The sequence below is a fragment of the Saccopteryx bilineata genome, chromosome 1, assembly GCF_036850765.1.
Source record: "Saccopteryx bilineata isolate mSacBil1 chromosome 1, mSacBil1_pri_phased_curated, whole genome shotgun sequence".
Lineage (NCBI taxonomy): Eukaryota > Metazoa > Chordata > Mammalia > Chiroptera > Emballonuridae > Saccopteryx > Saccopteryx bilineata.
The window spans coordinates 378,041,834-378,058,548 of record NC_089490.1 but is presented as its reverse complement, the minus strand read 5'-3'; the positions used below and the strand labels follow the sequence as shown (position 1 = coordinate 378,058,548).

The 16,715-nt window shown below is 47.8% G+C and overlaps 1 protein-coding gene across 6 annotated transcripts in view; it reads right to left on the bottom strand.

Moving 5' to 3' along the window:
* The window catches only part of HIPK3 (homeodomain interacting protein kinase 3), a 131,720-nt gene extending 123,203 nt beyond the window's left edge, over nt 1-8,517 (bottom strand). For 3 of the 6 annotated variants that reach the window (XM_066251224.1, XM_066251223.1, XM_066251225.1), the window contains exon 1: nt 860-1,436. The gene's annotated coding sequence lies outside the window, so the exon portion shown is untranslated. Of the gene's footprint in view, nt 1-81; nt 443-859; nt 1,438-8,445 lie in introns of those variants that run through there. The other 3 variants (XM_066251222.1, XM_066251219.1, XM_066251220.1) reach the window with 3 other exon arrangements.
* Between the last annotated feature and the right edge of the window lie 8,198 nt (nt 8,518-16,715).

Sequence of the window (16,715 nt, the reverse complement as noted above, 5' to 3'; positions counted from 1 at the left end):
GTAATTTACACACACACCCTTGAGAGCAATTACTCAAGCAGAAATAAGACTGGGAAACAGTCTTCACTGAGAGCCACATACCATTTTAAAACAGCCTTCTCCCTTTCGACGGGAGAACAGACATTCTCATCCCAAGTCCTTCCGCGAGTTCTCCCAGCGCCGCGAAGGCGAGCCGGCGGCCGCCGCCGTAACAAGAGAAGCCGGCAACAGCCCCGCCGCGCGGCCGCCACGCCTTCCTCGGGCCGCGGCGGGGGACGCGGAGCCGCGGATCACATTTCTCCTCCCCAACAATCAAACGCACTCACAGCCCCAGAGTTGACACCCTCCAAAGCCGCCGCTCGGCGACGCTGGTGACTGGGCCACAAAGCCAGGGACCCAGCCGTCGGCTGGGGCGCTCGTGTAGCGTGCGTGCGCGTGTTTGTGTTTGCTCCCCTTCATGAAAGGCAAGAGGTATCCGTGGTGACGGCCTAGGGCTGCGGGGCCAGAGGCACCCTGAGCGACTAAACTAAACTTCGGTTGCCGGGAAGAGCCGTTGCGCAACCTTGGCAAGGGGAAGCTCAGCCCAAGTGCGGCTTCCCGGAGGCTGCGCCACCGCGCGCAGGAACCACGCGCGGCCCCCGCGCTCGGCGGCCTCGGGCCTGGGGTGGTCCCAGCGTCGAGAGAGACGGCTGGACCCGCCAGCAGGCGGGGGCCGGGGCGGCCACGCGCAGCGCAAGAGCGCAGGGGATGCCGAAGGGGGTACAAAACGCGCAACGGGTCGCGCCGCCCCGGCGGTGTCGGGCCCTGCGGGGATCGCGAGGAGGGGCCCGCCGGCCCCGCCGATGAGCTCGTCTCCGCACCCCTCGCCCTGCTCTCTTACCTTCCTAGAGGCCTGCGCTCTCCCCTCTTCGGGCGGCCGCAGCCCTGAGCATGTCCGGGGTGGGGTGCGGGGCCGTGCCGGGGACAGGGAGCCAGGCGCTTCAGCAGGCGGCACCACCCAGCCCGGGCTCAGCCCCTCTCGGCGGCCGCTGCCATCTTGTCCTGGCGGCTGAGAGGAAACGGCGAAACACCCTCCCCCGACCGCTGCTGCTGCTGCTCTGGCTGCTGAGCGCCGGGCCCGTCTCCCTCATCTTCCTCCCGAGGATTTGGGGTGGGGACGGCTTGGCTGCGCTTGGCTGGGGCGAGGGATGGGGAGAGCCCGGCCGGCCGGCCTCCGATTGCTGGGGCCTAAGGGAGGCGCGGGGCGCGGGGCCCGCGGCGGTGGGGGCCCATTCCTGACGCCCCTGCCGAGAGAGGAGGGGAAGGAAGACAGCCGGGAGAGGCGAAGACGGCGGGGCCGCCGCTCGGTCTCCTCAGGTCGCCGCTCTGCCGGCAGTCGTCACCGAGGCAGCTGCCGCCAGCCGCCCCACTCTCGGGCCCCTCCTCCGCGCCCGCCGGCCTCGGCCGCCGCCTCCGCAGCGCCACCGCCCGCCCGGCCGCGCTGCGCGCCGAGCCCGGGCGGCCCCGCTCCGCTCCGGCCGCGGCGCCTCCGCGAAGCCCCTCCCCGGGGCGGCCCGCCTGCCCGCCCGCAGCCGCGCCCTTGCAGCCCCAAGCCCGCCTGGCGGCCGGCGTGGATCCGACCGGGAGCTCCCTCACACCAGCCCTCCGGCAAAAGAAGGATCCGTCAGCGCCCCCTCTGCTGTTCTCAGCCTCACTTTCCCGAGGCCCACTCCGCCAAAAATATGTATTTTAAAAAAGATCCTAACCCCCAAAGAAAGGATGAAAATGCGGATGCAGGATTTTAACAGGCCTTTCGAGATCCTGTAATCATAGTTTCCAGCTTCCACTCCTTCAGTATTCGTTTTTTGGCGTCGTGTTCTTTTTTAAGGTCCAAGAATAAGGAAAGAGAAATGTTTAGTAGTGAACAATCTCAATCTGATCTAGGTCCTTCCCGCTCTCCCATACCAAGGACTCCAGAGAATTGTAAAGTCAGGTTAAAAAACGGGGAAAAGGCCCCCTTGGAAATTTTCCGAGAGCATCTCTAGGATCCAAACGCCTGTTAATGTAAAGTTCACCCGCCTCTGCGTTGATAATTCTCCATCAAGTTGTCCATTCCACTCCCAGAGATTAGCTACCTCCCTCCTGGAGACTGGGAAATCAACAGAATGGTACATTTCACTGAAATCATAGAACTATAGAATTTTAGAGATGAAAGAACCTTAAGAGATTTTTGGTCCAAACTCAGACTAGCACAGGCGTTCAAAGTATACATGGCCTGCCCAAGGTTATACAGCAAAGCCTTGGTCTGCATTCCCTCTTTTCATTAGGAAACAACTGACTTTCTAAGTATCTATCATCTCAAGGTATTTTTGTTTTGTTTTTTGGGGTTTTTTTCCAATACTGTTTCCTTTTGTTCTGAATTAATATTTAACTTTTGGAGAACCGAACACCTTTCTCTGAGCAATGGAAATGCCCTTTGTTCCCTTCATAATCTTCACTAGGAGGATTGATTCTAGCACGTAACTATTTATCCCCAGATATTTTCTCTCCCCCACCCCATCCCCACCCCCTATCCTGGACTTTTTCTATTGCAGTAAAGGGAGGCAGGGCACAGGGAATGGAAAATTGCTGTATATTTACGACTACGCATTTACTCTCTGCTGCTTTTCAAACTGGGAGAAAACTATTTTGGAGAATGCCTTTAAAAGAAAAGTATGCCCTGAGGGCAGTTGGAAAGAAGATTTTCAATGACAGTTGTTTTCTTCAAGTTAGGGAGGATAATCTGTTGAAAAGTCTTCCAAAATAGAAAAACTATGTCTCACAGACAGATAGCAGCATATTAGCCATTCCTTTTTTTACTTAGTACTTACTTTTGATGTTTTTTTTTAAAGCAATAGTTAAAAGAACCAAAAAAGGATAAAGACGTCCCTCAAAGAAGAAAGTTACAGTAACAGAAAATAAAGTTACACAGAAAAATATTCCACCAGAACTTCAAATTTCCAGAATTTTGCAAAACATTTCTCTAATCACCTCTAACGATAGGCTTCTATTCTCCATTGTGTGGCATTGCTACATTTATGAAGAAGCTGAAAATGGTGAAAGTTGTTTTTCCCTTTCCATCCCTGACATTGGTACTTGAGACGCCAGTCCTATAAATTCCAGGAAGGGATACTGTCATCATTTTTTTAACCATTGCATTGCCAGTGCCTAATACAGTGATGATTTATAATTGTTTTTAGAAAATGTTACTTAAATAGGCCCTGGCCGGTTGGCTCAGCGGTAGAGCGTCGGCCTGGCATGCGGAAGTCCTGGGTTCGATTCCCGGTCAGGGCACACAGAAGAAGCGCCCATCTGCTTCTCCACACCTCCCCCTCTCCTTCCTCTCTGTCTCTCTCTTCCCCTCCCGCAGCTGAGGCTCCATTGGAGCAAAGATGGCCCGGGCGCTGAGGATGGCTCTGTGGCCTCTGCCTCAGGCGCTAGAATGGCTCTGGATGCAACAGAGCAACGCCCCAGAGGAGCAGAACATCGCCCCCTGGTGGGCATGCCGGGTGGATCCCGGTCAGGTGCATGCGGGAGTCTGTCTGACTGCCTCCCTGTTTCCAGCTTTGGAAAAATGAAAAAAAAAAAAAAAGAAGAAAATGTTGCTAAATAAGTAAATACACGCTCTATTTTAGAGAGAGAGAGAGGCAGTGAGAGAAAGACTGGAACATTGAGCTGCTCTCATATGTACCCTGACCAGGGAATCGACCTGGCAACTTCTGGGCTCCAGATGATGTTCTGTTGAGCAGATAAAATATATCATGCTCACTTTGTTAAAGATGGTGCTGCCCACATGGAAGCCCATCGCCCAGGTCATATTAATGTGTGTTAGGGGCGGGCTGTGGGCAGGAAGGACCCTTGTAGCCTGGGGCTTGGTTTTAGGACTAAGCCTTTCCCACCCTTCTTGATGTGGGGTGGTGCGATCCCATCATGCCCCAGATAAGTGACTTTGTATTAGAGACTTCCCTATTTTGTATATTGGATTAAAGGTTTTGATTTCTTTTTTTTTTTTTTTTTTTTTTTTTTTTAAGGTTTTGATTTCTATACTATAAAATGGGAGAACCGGAGCTTGCTCTCTCGGTTCCTGTGATAGAGGAGCGAGCAGAGAGAGGACATGTGGAGGAGGCCAGGAGAAGCAGCCAAGATGGTGGAGTGCTAAAGGAGAAGTTAGTGCAGAGTTTGTGCAGGGAGAAGGAAGGAGATGGGAAACAGAGGTGAATAAGTCTGGTGAGCTAGAAACCTTTGATTCTAGGAAACTCGGATAAATCAGTAGCTTTGTGAGCACTGAATGAGTGGGTTTTGGAGCCCAGTGTGTGTTTTTACTTGCCCGCGGGTGCAAGCTAGGATTAAAGATGATGGTCCATCAGTTTTTGGCTCCCTTGTTTCTTTACTGACTGTCCGAATCCAATGGGAACCTGCATGGGCCAGGCTGTTGTGATGGTGGCCATAGCCACTGGCTTTACATGTTCCAATTGAGCCATCCAGCCAGGATTGATTTAAAAAGACAGGGAGAGTGCCTGACCAGGTGGTGGCGCAGTGGATAGAGCGTCGGACTGGGATGCGGAAGGACCCAGGTTCAAAACCCCAGGATAGCCAGCTTGAGCATGGGCTCATCTGGCTTGAGCAAAAAAGCTCACCAGCTTGGACCCAAGGTCACTGGCTCGAGCAGGGAGTTACTCAGTCTGCTGAAGGCCCGTGGTCAAGGCACATGTGAGAAAGCAATCAATGAACTACGGTGTTGCAACGAAAAACTAATAATTGATGCTTCTCATCTCTCTCCGTTCCTGTCTGTATGTCCCTATCTATCCCTCTATCTGACTCTCTCTCTGTCCCTGTAAAAAAAATAAAAATAAAAATTTTAAAAATAAATAAAGAGACAGGGAGAGAGAGGGAAGGGGGAATGTTGGTCAAATAAGTTTGAAAATATATATGTTTGCTCACTTTGGGTGTGGGAGACAGGCTGTAAGATGGCAAAGTCATTATAGCCTAAGAAGTTTTAAGACTAAGCCTTTCCCTCCCTTCTAATACTAAGGTCTTCTCAAAACTAAGCTTTTCCCCACACCCTTGACTGTTGCATGATATGGGGTGGTGCACTCTTATGAGGAATCCCATTTATGCCTCAGATAAGTGGCTTTGTATCAGACTTTATTATTTGTATACTGGCGTAAAGGCTTTAATTTCTATACTATAAAATAACGGAGACCAGGCCTGACCTGCGGTGGCGCAGTGGATAAAGCATTGACCTGGAAATGCTGAGGTCGCCGGTTCGAAACCCTGGCCTTGCCTGGTCAAGGCACATATGGGAGTTGATGCTTCCAGCTCCTCCCCCTCGTCTCTCCTCTCTCTCTCTCTCTCTCTCTCTCTCTCTCTCTCTCTGTCTCTCCCTCTCCTCTCTAAAATGAATAAATAAAAAATAACGGAGACCAGGGTTCTCTCTCTTTCTTAAATTAGCATTGCAGAGGAGAGGCAGCCCAGATGGCGAAGTGCTAAAGAAGATACCAGTTTGTGCAGAAAGTTTGAAGAGGAAGAGGGAGATGGGGAACAGAGGTGAATAAGGTTGGTGGGGCCTTTGATTCTAGGAATACTCGGATGAGTCAGTAGTTTGTGGGCGCTGAATGAGTGGGTTTTGGAGCCCGTGGATATTTTCTCACCCGCCGATGCAAGCTAGGATTAAAGGTAATGGCCCACCAGTTCCTGGCTCCATTGTTTCATTACCATCTGTCCAAATCAAATGCGAACCTGCACAGGCCAGGCAGCTGTGATGGTGGCCGTGACTACTGGCCTTACAGGGAACAACAACTCATTTGTTGTTCCACTCAGTCCTGCATTCATTGCTTGCTTCCAGTGTGTGTCCTGACCAGGGACTGAACCCACAATCTTGTCATTTTGGTATGACACTCTTAAATGACTGAGCAACCAACCAGGACCAATAAACACTATTAATTCAAGTCCTCCCCTATACCTATTTTCTCCTAACTTAATCTCTTTATCTCTAATCTCTTTCCTCTTTAATCCATTCTGCTAGTTGGTGACCACTCTTTAATCCATTCTGAACACTAACATACAGGAAAATATTCAAAGCACCTGATTTAGCCACTATATAAAGTTTGTATATTAAAATATATATATATATATTTTGACAGTCTCCCTCCCACGACCACACCTGCACCTTTCCCCTCGCCCCCTTTTCCCCGCCAGCCATGTTACTTTTACTTTTCTCTCTCCTAAGCCCCAAGGTTCCTTCTTATTTTTAGGGTCCTCCTTTTGCCTCTGTAACTTTCTAAATAAACTTTCTCTTATTCTTTGAAAAAAAATGGAAAGTTTTTCATTTTTCAAAATGGCCACGGTACCGGTCCATGGGCCATTTGGTCCCAGTTCGCAGAGAAAGAATAAATAACTTACATTATTTCCATTCTATTTATATTTAAGTCTGAACGATGTTTTATTTTTAAAAAATGACCCCATTTCCTCTGTTACATCCGTCTAAGATTCACTCTTGACGCTTGTCTCAGTCACGTGACACATTTATCCGTCCCACCCTAAAGGCCGGTCCGTGAAAATATTTTCTGACATTAAACCGGTCCAAAGCCCAAAAAAGGTTGGGGACCACTGGGTTAGAACATCATCCAATATGCCAAAGTTGTGGTTGATTCCTGGTCAGGGCACATGCAAGAATCAACCAATGAATGCACAAATAAGTGGAAAACAGATCAATATCGCTTCACTCTCTTCTCTCCCTCCCCTCTCTCTATAAAATCAATTGGAAATTAAAATTTTAAAAAGAGAGAGTGGAAATTTTGAGAAACTTAAACAGAGTTTTTAGTTAGAATAAATCAAAGCAGATGAGGGTAGAGGGAGAAGCCAAAGGCCAGAATGGGATTTAGGAATTTATTCTACCAGCAAAATAAGTTATTGAAGGATTTAGGAGGGGCATGATACGATCAAAAAAGCTATTGGCGGCCCTGGCCTGTTGGCTCAGTGGCAGAGCGTCGGCCTGGTGTGCAGGAGTCCCGGGTTCGATTCCCAGCCAGGGCACACAGGAGAAGCGCCCATCTGCTTCTCCACTACTCCCCCTCTCCTTCCTCTCTGTCTCTCTCTTCCCCTCCCGCAGCCAAGGCTCCATTGGAAAAAAGTTGGCCCAGGTGCTGAGAATGGCTCCATGGCCTCTGCCTCAGGCGCTAGAATGGCTCTGGTCACAACAGAGCAATGCCCCAGATGGGCAGAGCATTGCCCCCTGGTGGGCATGCCAGGTGGATCCCGGTCGGGCGCATGCGTGAGTCTGCCTGCCTGCCTCCCTGTTTCCAACTTCAGAAAAATACAAAAAAAAAAAAAAAAGCTATTGGCTCCCCAGCTAGATAGCTCCATTGGTTAGAGCGGTGTCCCAAAACAAAGCGCAGAGGTTACAAGTTCAATTCCCTATCAGGGCACACAGAGGAATGGACCAATGTTCCTGTCTCTCTCTCTCTCTCTCTCTCTCCCTCACTCTCTTGCTAAAATCAATAAATAGAAAACTTAAAAAACAAAACAAAACAAAAAAATGCCATGCCTGACCTGTGGTGGTGCAGTGGTTAAAGCAACAACCTGGAATACTGACGTCACCGGTTTGAAACCCTGGGCTTGCCTGGTCAAGGCACATATGGGAGTTAATGCTTCCTGTTCCTCTGCCCTTCTCTCTCTCTCTCTCTCTCTCTCTCTCTCTCTCTAAACATGAATAAACAAAATCTAAAAAAGTTTAAAAAGAGAAAAAAAATTTTAAAAGCCCTAGGCTTTGAGTGTGGGAACCATCCATTTTTCACTTTTGTATTTTCAAAATGTTCCTGTCGGTAACTTTCAGTCTCAGAGTAAAGCTAAAAGCTTTACAATGGACTTAAAATGGTTTATGAGACCCTAGACAGAACTGGTCTAAAAGGAACTCACCCACTCCTTGTCTCCTCGCTCTACACCTTTCCTCAGACTCCAGTCACTCTTGACCTCAGGTACCTGAGTCACCCTCTCTCCCTGGAGCATGCCTGAGTATCCACCTACCCCCTTCTCAGTGAAGACTCCTCAGCAATAACCACCTATACATACATACACATAAACTCCCTATTTCTACCAGCATCTAAGGTACTAGGATATATAGATTTTCTGTACCCTCTGCCCCATGAAGGTAAGCTACCTGAGGGCAGAATTTTTTGTCTGTTTTGTAGGCTGCTCTATCTCCAGAGTCTGGCATACTAAGGAACTCAATAAATATCTGTAAAATGAAAAAAAAAATTTTGTAAAATGAAAGAATGAATTTTCTATGTAAAATTCATACAAAACCCTCCACAAATTCAGACTGGAAACTGTAGCAATTATTGACCACCCAGAAGTGAAATCCAAGACTCCTCTCTCTCTCCTCATCCCTAGCTCTTTCCCCAGCCCCCACTCTCAAAAATTACTGTGTCCAGACCTCTTTGCACTTACCTTGTGTTCATCACTGCCATTGTTTCTTATTGTAAAACATACAGGTGTCACTATAGAAAAATGGCTCTCCACAGCCTTAGTAGAAGATGATGATGCTTCTCCAAAGAAAAACGTTGAAATTTTGTCGCAGAGTCTGAATCTGACCTCAGGCTCCCCTACCTCAAGGAAGTTAGAGGTTTGTTGTTGTTGTCCTCCAATTGCTAGGTATCCTTACCTGCCCCTGGGGCAAGGGGAGGGGGACCTAGTCAACCAAAAAGAGAGTCCTAACTACAAATCTCCAGCAGGAGAGCTGGGTTCGGGTTCCTCATCAGAGGAGGTTCAGACCTCCTTATGCAAATAATTTACCTTCTCCCTAGAGATCAGCTTTGTGTACCTGGGCCTCAGGGAGGGGCAGCTGGAATGGAAAAAAAACCTTTCAGGAGTGTCTCACTCTTACCTACATTTGCATAACTGAAAGGTCCACTCAAGTAACTCTTTGTAGCCCAAAGATCTGTTTCTCTCCTTTCAAAAAAAGAAATTGTTGGTGCATTCTGGAACTCCCACGCATTTCCCTTTCCCCTCTTCTCCTTCTCCTTCTCCTTCTTCTTCTTCCCGAAATGGTATGCTTCTCCTAAACTCTAAGGGTCCCCACAAGACTTGCAACCAGAGGAGCAGTGGGCAGCAGCAGCTCCTCTTAGGATAATCCCCTGAATCTGTCTCAGGGCCCCCTTTTCTTTGACTTTCCAATGAGCCAAAGCAGCCTGCCTAGGCTCTCCTGTTACTTCCTCTATCCTAAACTCTTCCTTGTTTCACTGACACCAGCTTCAATAAATATACTCTCAAAATCAAAAATAAAATAATAAAAAGAAGCTGTTCCCTTCAAATTCATACAGTTAAAAATAATCTCACCTGACCAGGCAGTGGCGCAGTGGATAGAGCGTCGGACTGGTATGCTGAGGACCCAGGTTCGAGACTCCAAGGTTGTCAGCTTGAGTGCGGGCTCATCTGGTTTGAGCAAAGCTCACCAGCTTGGACCCAAGGTCGCTGGCTCGAGCAAGAAATTAATCGGTCTGCTGAAGACCCGCGGTCAAGGCACATATGAGAGAGCAATCAATGAACAACTAAGGTGTTGCAATGCGCAACGAAAAACTAATGATTGATGCTTCTCATCTCTCCGTTCTTGTCTGTCTGTCCCTGTCTATCCCTCTCTCTGACTCTCTCTCTGTAAAAAAAAATAAAAAAAAAAAAAATCTCATCTTGCCTGACCTGTCATGGCCCAGTGGATAAAGCACGAACCTAGGACACTGAGATCCCAAGTCTGAAACCCCAAGGTTGCAGGCTTGAGAATAGGCTCACCAGCATGAGCATGGGGTCGCCAGCTTGAGCATGGGATCATCAAAATGATCCCATGGTCTCTGGCTTGAGCCCAAAGGTCGCTAGCTTGAAGCTCAAGGTCATTGGCTTGAGGCCAAGTTCATTGGCTTCAGCAAAGGGTCACTGGTTCAGCTGGAACCCGTTGGTCAAGGCACCTATGAGAAGTGATCAATAAACAGTTAAAGTGCTGCAATTACAAATTGATGCTTCTTATCTCTCTCCCTTGTGGTCTCTCTCTCTCTCAAAAAAATCTTTTAAGAATTTTTTTTAAGACTTTATTCATTTTTAGAGAGAAAAGAAAGAAAAAAGGAGGAAAGACCAGGAAACATCAATTCCCATATGTGCCTTGAATAGGCAAACCCAAGGCTTCAAACCTGCAACCTCAGTGCTCCAGGTCAACGCTTTATCCACTGCACCACCACAATCAAAATAATCTCATCTTGTCTGACCAGGTGGTGGCACAGTGAATGCCGAAGACCCAGGTTTCAGACCCCGAGGTCGCCAGCTTGAGCGCGGGCTCATCTGGCTTGAGCAAAAAGCTCACCAGCTTGAGCCCAAGGTCGCTGGCTCCAGCAAGGAGTTACTCCGTCTGCTGAAGGCCCACAATCAAGGCACATATGAGAAAGCAATCAATTGACAACTAAGGTGTCACAACAAAAAACTGATGATTGTCTGACCTGTGGTGGCGCAGTGGATCAAGCATCGACCTGGAATGCTAAGGTTGCTGGTTCAAAACCCTGGGCTTGCCTGGTCAAGGCACATATGGGAGTTGATGTTTCCTGCTCCTCCCCCCTCCTCTCTCTCTCTCTCTCTCTCTCTCTTCTCTAAAATGAATAAATAAATAAAAAAAAAAACTGATGATTGATGTTTCTCATCTCTCTCCGTTCCTGTCTGTCTGTCCCTATCTGTCCCTCTCTCTGACTATGTCTCTCTGTCTCTGTAAAAAAAAAGTAACAATAATACTAATAATAATAATCTCATCTTAATCTGGAAATTCACAAATCTTAATCTAAAAATTTGGTATTAAAGTCAGCAGAAAGCAAAACTCACATATAGTAAAATTCATCCTTGAAAATTACACAAATGGTCCATAAAGTAAAGTTAGTTCAGTGTTATGTGTATATAACCTTGTAAAATAATATGTACATATAACTGATCTGCTATTTGTTGGTAGTCATAAGATAGATTTTTCACATTTCACCTCTTTGAGCACTTTAAAAATTTTATGAAGATTATAACTTGCTGGCATTTGCAGATTCATTATCTTAACATGGAATTTAGTAATCAATACTCTTTGGTACAGTTACAGTTTTTCTAAAGCCCTCAGTTAAATCTTTCATTTCTTTCTCTGAGGTGGTGAAGACACTGTTCATGTTAGAAACATCAAAACCTGTAAAAAGGCCCTGGCCGGTTGGCTCAGCGGTAGAGCGTCGGCCTAGCGTGCGGAGGACCCGGGTTCGATTCCGGCCAGGGCACACAGGAGAAGCGCCCATTTGCTTCTCCACCCCTCTGCCGCGCTTTCCTCTCTGTCTCTCTCCTCCCCTCCCGCAGCCGAGGCTCCATTGGAGCAAGGATGGCCCGGGCGCTGGGGATGGCTCTGTGGCCTCTGCCTCAGGCGCTAGAGTGGCTCTGGTCGCAGCATGGCGACACCCAGGATGGGCAGAGCATCGCCCCCTGGTGGGCAGAGCGTCACCCCTGGTGGGCGTGCCGGGTGGATCCCGGTCGGGCGCATGCGGGAGTCTGTCTGACTGTCTCTCCCTGTTTCCAGCTTCAGAAAAATGAAAAAAAAAAAAAACCTGTAAAAAATTTTTTTGTAAGGTTTTTATGACTTTATATGTGCCAAACTGATGACAATTGACAGGAAGCAAAATCTCCATGGATTGAAAAAACGCTCCAGAGAATGACGGTTTTGCTCCTTATTTTATACATTAGACTCAGAGGAGGAACCCTTAAGGCAATGGTTCTCAAAGTGTGTGCTAGAGCACACTGGTGTGTCCTAGAACATTTCCAGGTGCGCCCTATGGTATTCCGGAGAGATATGTGCCTGTTGGGGACCAAAAAAAACCCAACAGGGTTTTTGGAGTTTAGATTTTTGGGGGACAGAGGTGTGAGGAATTGGCTGTAAGCTGACAGTCTGTCCAACCTCCCACCTCACTTGCCTGATTAGGTTGCAAAAGGTTGTTAAACTGTGGTGCTGGACTGTTTTACACTACCTCCTTGTTCTTCAGAAAGACTGGAGGCAAGTTTTTTCTATCCTTTGTTTGGTGTAAAGTTAAGATGATATGTATGGTGGGGGTTTTCTGCACTTAACATAATTAAGACTAAAAAGAGAGGAATTCTTCAATGTATTGATGAGGAAATGAGAGTTTGCCTTTCAAATATATGCTCAAACATTGAAGAAATCGCTAGGACACGTCAGACTCATGTTTCTCATAAACACAAAAATGAAAAAACTTAACACATTCCTGCTGGGACCTGCCAAATTTACTAAATCTTACTAAAAATATATCTATCTATCTATATATATAAAGATAACTTTTTTGTCATTTTTAAATTTTTTTATTATTTTTTATTCATTTTAGAGAGGATAGAGAAAGGGAGAGAGAGAGACAGAGAGGGAGAGAGAGAGAGAGAGAGAAGGTGGGGAGGAGCTGGAAGCATCAACTCCCATATGTGCCTTGACCAGGCAAGCCCAGGGTTTCAAACTGGCAACCTCAGCATTTCCAGGTCAACGCTTTATCCACTGCACCACCACAGGTCAGGCCTCCTTTTTTAATTTTTTAACTCCTCTTTTTTATGAATTCTAAAAAGCATAACTCAAAAAATATAACATTAAAATGTTTTTTGGCCCTGGCTGGTTAGCACAGTGGTAGAGCTCGGCCTGGTGTGCAGGACTACCGGATTCGATTCCCAGCCAGGGCAAACAGGAGAATTGCCCATCTACTTCTCCACCCCTCCCCTTCTCCTTCCTCTGTCTCTCGTTTCCCCTCCAGCAACCAAAATCTCCATTGGAGCAAAGTTGGCCCAGGATCTGAGGATGGCTCCAAGGCCTCTGCCTCAGGCGCTAGAATGGCTCTGGTTGCAACAGGGCAATGCCCCAGATGGGCAGAGCATCACCCTCTGGTGGGCATGCCGGGGGGATCCCTGTCGGGCACATGCGGGAGTCTGTCTGACTGCCTCCCGGTTTCCAACTTCAGGAAAATACAAAAAAAAAAAAAAAGGTTTTTTTAATGTCAGAAAAAATTTAATTTTGTCTTATTTATTTCATTTACCATAAAAGTACTATTGGACTTTATATTCTTTTCTTTAAATTTGACGTAATTATTATAACATATTTCTCAGAAATTTGTATATAGTGTGCCTACAATTATTTGTAGGATTTTAAATGCACCCCAGCATCAAAAAGTTTGAGAACCGCCTGAACGGGCGGTGGCGCAGTGAATAAAGCATCGAACTGGTATGCAGAGGACCCAGGTTCGAGACCTTGAGGTTGCCAGCTTGAGCGAGGGTTCATCTGGTTTGAGCAAAAGATCACCAGCTTGAAACCAAGGTCGCTGGCTTGAGCAAGGGGTTACTCGGTCTGCTGAAGGCCCATGATCAAGGCATGTATGAGAAAACAATCAATGAACAATTAAGGTGTTACAATGCACAATGAAAAACTAATGATTGATGCTTCTCATCTCTCCGTTCCTGTATGTCTGTCCCTGTCTATCCCTCTCTCTGACTCTCTCTGTCTCTATAAAAAATAAAAATAAAAAAGTTTGAAGTTTGAGAACCACTGCCTGAAGAGGTTACATAAAATCCACTGGTGCCTGACCAGGTGGTGGTGCAGTGGATAGAGCGTCGGACTGGGATGCAGAAGGACCCAGGTTCAAGACCCCTTGGTTGCCGGCTTGAGTGCGGGCTCATCTGGCTTGAGCAAAGAGCTCACCCGCTTGGACCCAAGGTCGCTCGCTCCAGCAGGGGGTTACTCGGTCTGGTGAAGGCCTGCGGTCAAGGCACATATGAGAGAGCAATCAATGAACAACTAAGAAGTCGTAACGCGCAACGAGAAACTGATGATTGATGCTTCTCATCTCTCTCTGTTCCTGTCTGTCTGTCCCTGTCTATCTCTGCCTCTGTAAAAAAAAAAAAAATCCACTGGTGATAGGCCCTGGCCGGTTGGCTCAGTGGTAGAGTGTCGGCCTGGCGTGCAGAGGTCCCGGGTTTGATTCCTGGCCAGGGCACACAGGAGAAGCGCCCATCTGCTTCTCCACCCTTCCCTCTCTCCTTCCTCTCTGTCTCTCTCTTCCCCTCCCGCAGCCGAGGATCCATTGGAGCAAAGATGGTCCGGGTGCTGGGGATGGCTCCTTGGCCTCTGCCCCAGGCGCTAGAGTGGCTCTGGTCGCGACAGAGCAACGTCCTGGAGAGGCAGAGCATTGCCCCCTAGTGGGCAGAGCGTCGCCCCCTGGTGGGCGTGCCGGGGGCAGAGCATTGCCCCCAGGTCGGGCACATGCGGGAGTCTGTCTGTCTCTCCCCGTTTCCAGCTTCAGAAAAATACAAAAAAAAAAAGAAAAAAAAATACACTGGTGATAGATTAGGGAGGTGGAAGAAAGCAAAGCAAGGACCCTCTGGGATTGGATACAAAGTAAAATGAGTAGACACAAACTTCTTTTACATTGATGTTTTAGGATAGTTAACAATTAACACAATAACAATAAAAATGAAGCATTCTGTGGTCCCTTGCTCTGGTAGGAGATTATGCATAGAGGGGTCTGGGAAAAGAAAATTATCATGCATTCCAAAATGCCATCATAGATGCAAAACAATAGACAGGCTCAGTTAAGGTGACCTTTGTCAAGGAAGATACAAGCCTAGCACAGGACTACCCGTCATGACTCACTTTTAGTGAGAAAGTTTTCATTTCAGACCATCCTATGTGGTTATTTTAGGTCTCTGACTTTGCAAGGCCCACCATTCAGGCCTCCTCTGAGTTGTCAGGTTACATGCAGCCCCTTTTTTCATCCATAACATGAACACACCCACTCATCTGACACCCAAATAATGTCGCCATTATTAAAATTCTTGGCACATTATTTCCATAGGTTTTGCCAAAATGCAAGACTCTCTTTAGAATTTGATAGAATCATTGCCCACAGGCATCAGCTTGTGGAGTGAAGAGGCCTGCCAGCACCCACAGTGTTTATGTTGTTCTCTCTCCAGAGCTTCTGGAGGTTCTTGTTCTGTATTTTTCTTTCTTCAGAGCTTCTAGAGTTTAATTCACACAAGTCAAATGCAGTTACAATGCAATGGTAAGGCCAGCAGCCATGGCCACAATCACAGCCGCCTGGCCCATGCAGGTTCGCATTGGATTTGGACAGTCAGTAAAGAAACAACAAAGCGAAGAACTAGTGGGCGAACATCTTTAATCCTAGCTTGCACCCGGCCGGCAAGTAAAAACACACACTGGGCCCTGGCCGGTTGGCTCAGTGGTAGAGCATCGGCCTAGCGTGCGGAGGACCCGGGTTCGATTCCCGGCCAGGGCACACAGGAGAAGCGCCCATTTGCTTCTCCACCCCTCCACCGCGCTTTCCTCTCTGTCTCTCTCTTCCCCTCCCGCAGCCAAGGCTCCATTGGAGCAAAGATGGCCCGGGCGCTGGGGATGGCTCTGTGGCCTCTGCCCCAGGCACTAGAGTGGCTCTGGTCGCAACATGGCGACGCCCAGGATGGGCAGAGCATCGCCCCCTGGTGGGCAGAGTGTCGCCCCTGGTGGGCGTGCCAGGTGGATCCCGGTCGGGCGCATGCGGGAGTCTGTCTGACTGTCTCTCCCTGTTTCCAGCTTCAGAAAAATGAAAAAAAAAAAAAAAAACACACACTGGGCTCCAAAACCCACTCATTCAGTGCTCACAAAGCTACTGACTTATCCGAGTTTCCTAGAATCAAAAGTTTCTAGCTCACCAGACTTATTCACCTCTGTTTCCCATCTCCTTCCTTCTCCCTGCACAAACTGGCTTCTCACTCAACATTCCACCATCTTGGCTGCTTCTCTTGGCCTCCTCCACGTGGCCTTTCTTTGCTCTGCTCTCTAATGCTAATCTCAGGAACCAAGAGGGCAAGCTCCCATTCTGCCCCCATTTTATAGTGTAGAAATCAAAACCTTTAATCCAATATACAAAATAGGGAAGTCTCTAATACAAAGTCACTTATCTGAGGCATGATGGGATTGTACCACCCCACATCAAAAAGGGTGGGAAAGGCTTAGCCCTAAAACCAAGCCCCAGGCTACAAGGATCCTGCCTGCCCACAGCCTGCCCCCAACACACATTAATATCACCTGGGCAACAGGTTTCCATGTGAGCAGCACCATCTTTAACAAAGTGAGCATAATATATTTTATCTGCCCAACAGTGGGCCATTACCTTCAATCCTAGCTCATACCCAGCGGGCGAGAAATACACAAAGTGAGAAAACACTTCCCTTTCCATTCAGGGCTCCCAAAGCCACTGACTTATCTGAGTTTCCTAGAATCAAAGAATTCTATCTCACTAGCCTTATTCACCTCTGTTCCCCATCTCCTTCTCTCTGTACAAACTCTGCACAAACTGGCTTCTCCTTCAGCACTCCGTCATCTTGGCTGCCTCTCTGCTGCAATGCTAATTTCAGGAACCAAGAGAGCAAGCCCCCAGTTTGCCCCCATTTTATAGTGTAGAAATTCAAACCTTGAAGCCAATATACAAATAAGGAAGTTTCTGATACAAAGCCACTTATCTGAGGCATAAATGGAATTACTCATTGATAGATATAGGAATTCCAAACTGCCCTCTTGATGTTCCGCTTATCTGTCAGACCTCACCCTTACTGGACTATTCCCCTGAGACAGAGGAATTTCAGAAAGCTGATCAACCTGCCCCAAAAAGGAGCATTCCAGAAAGCTGAAA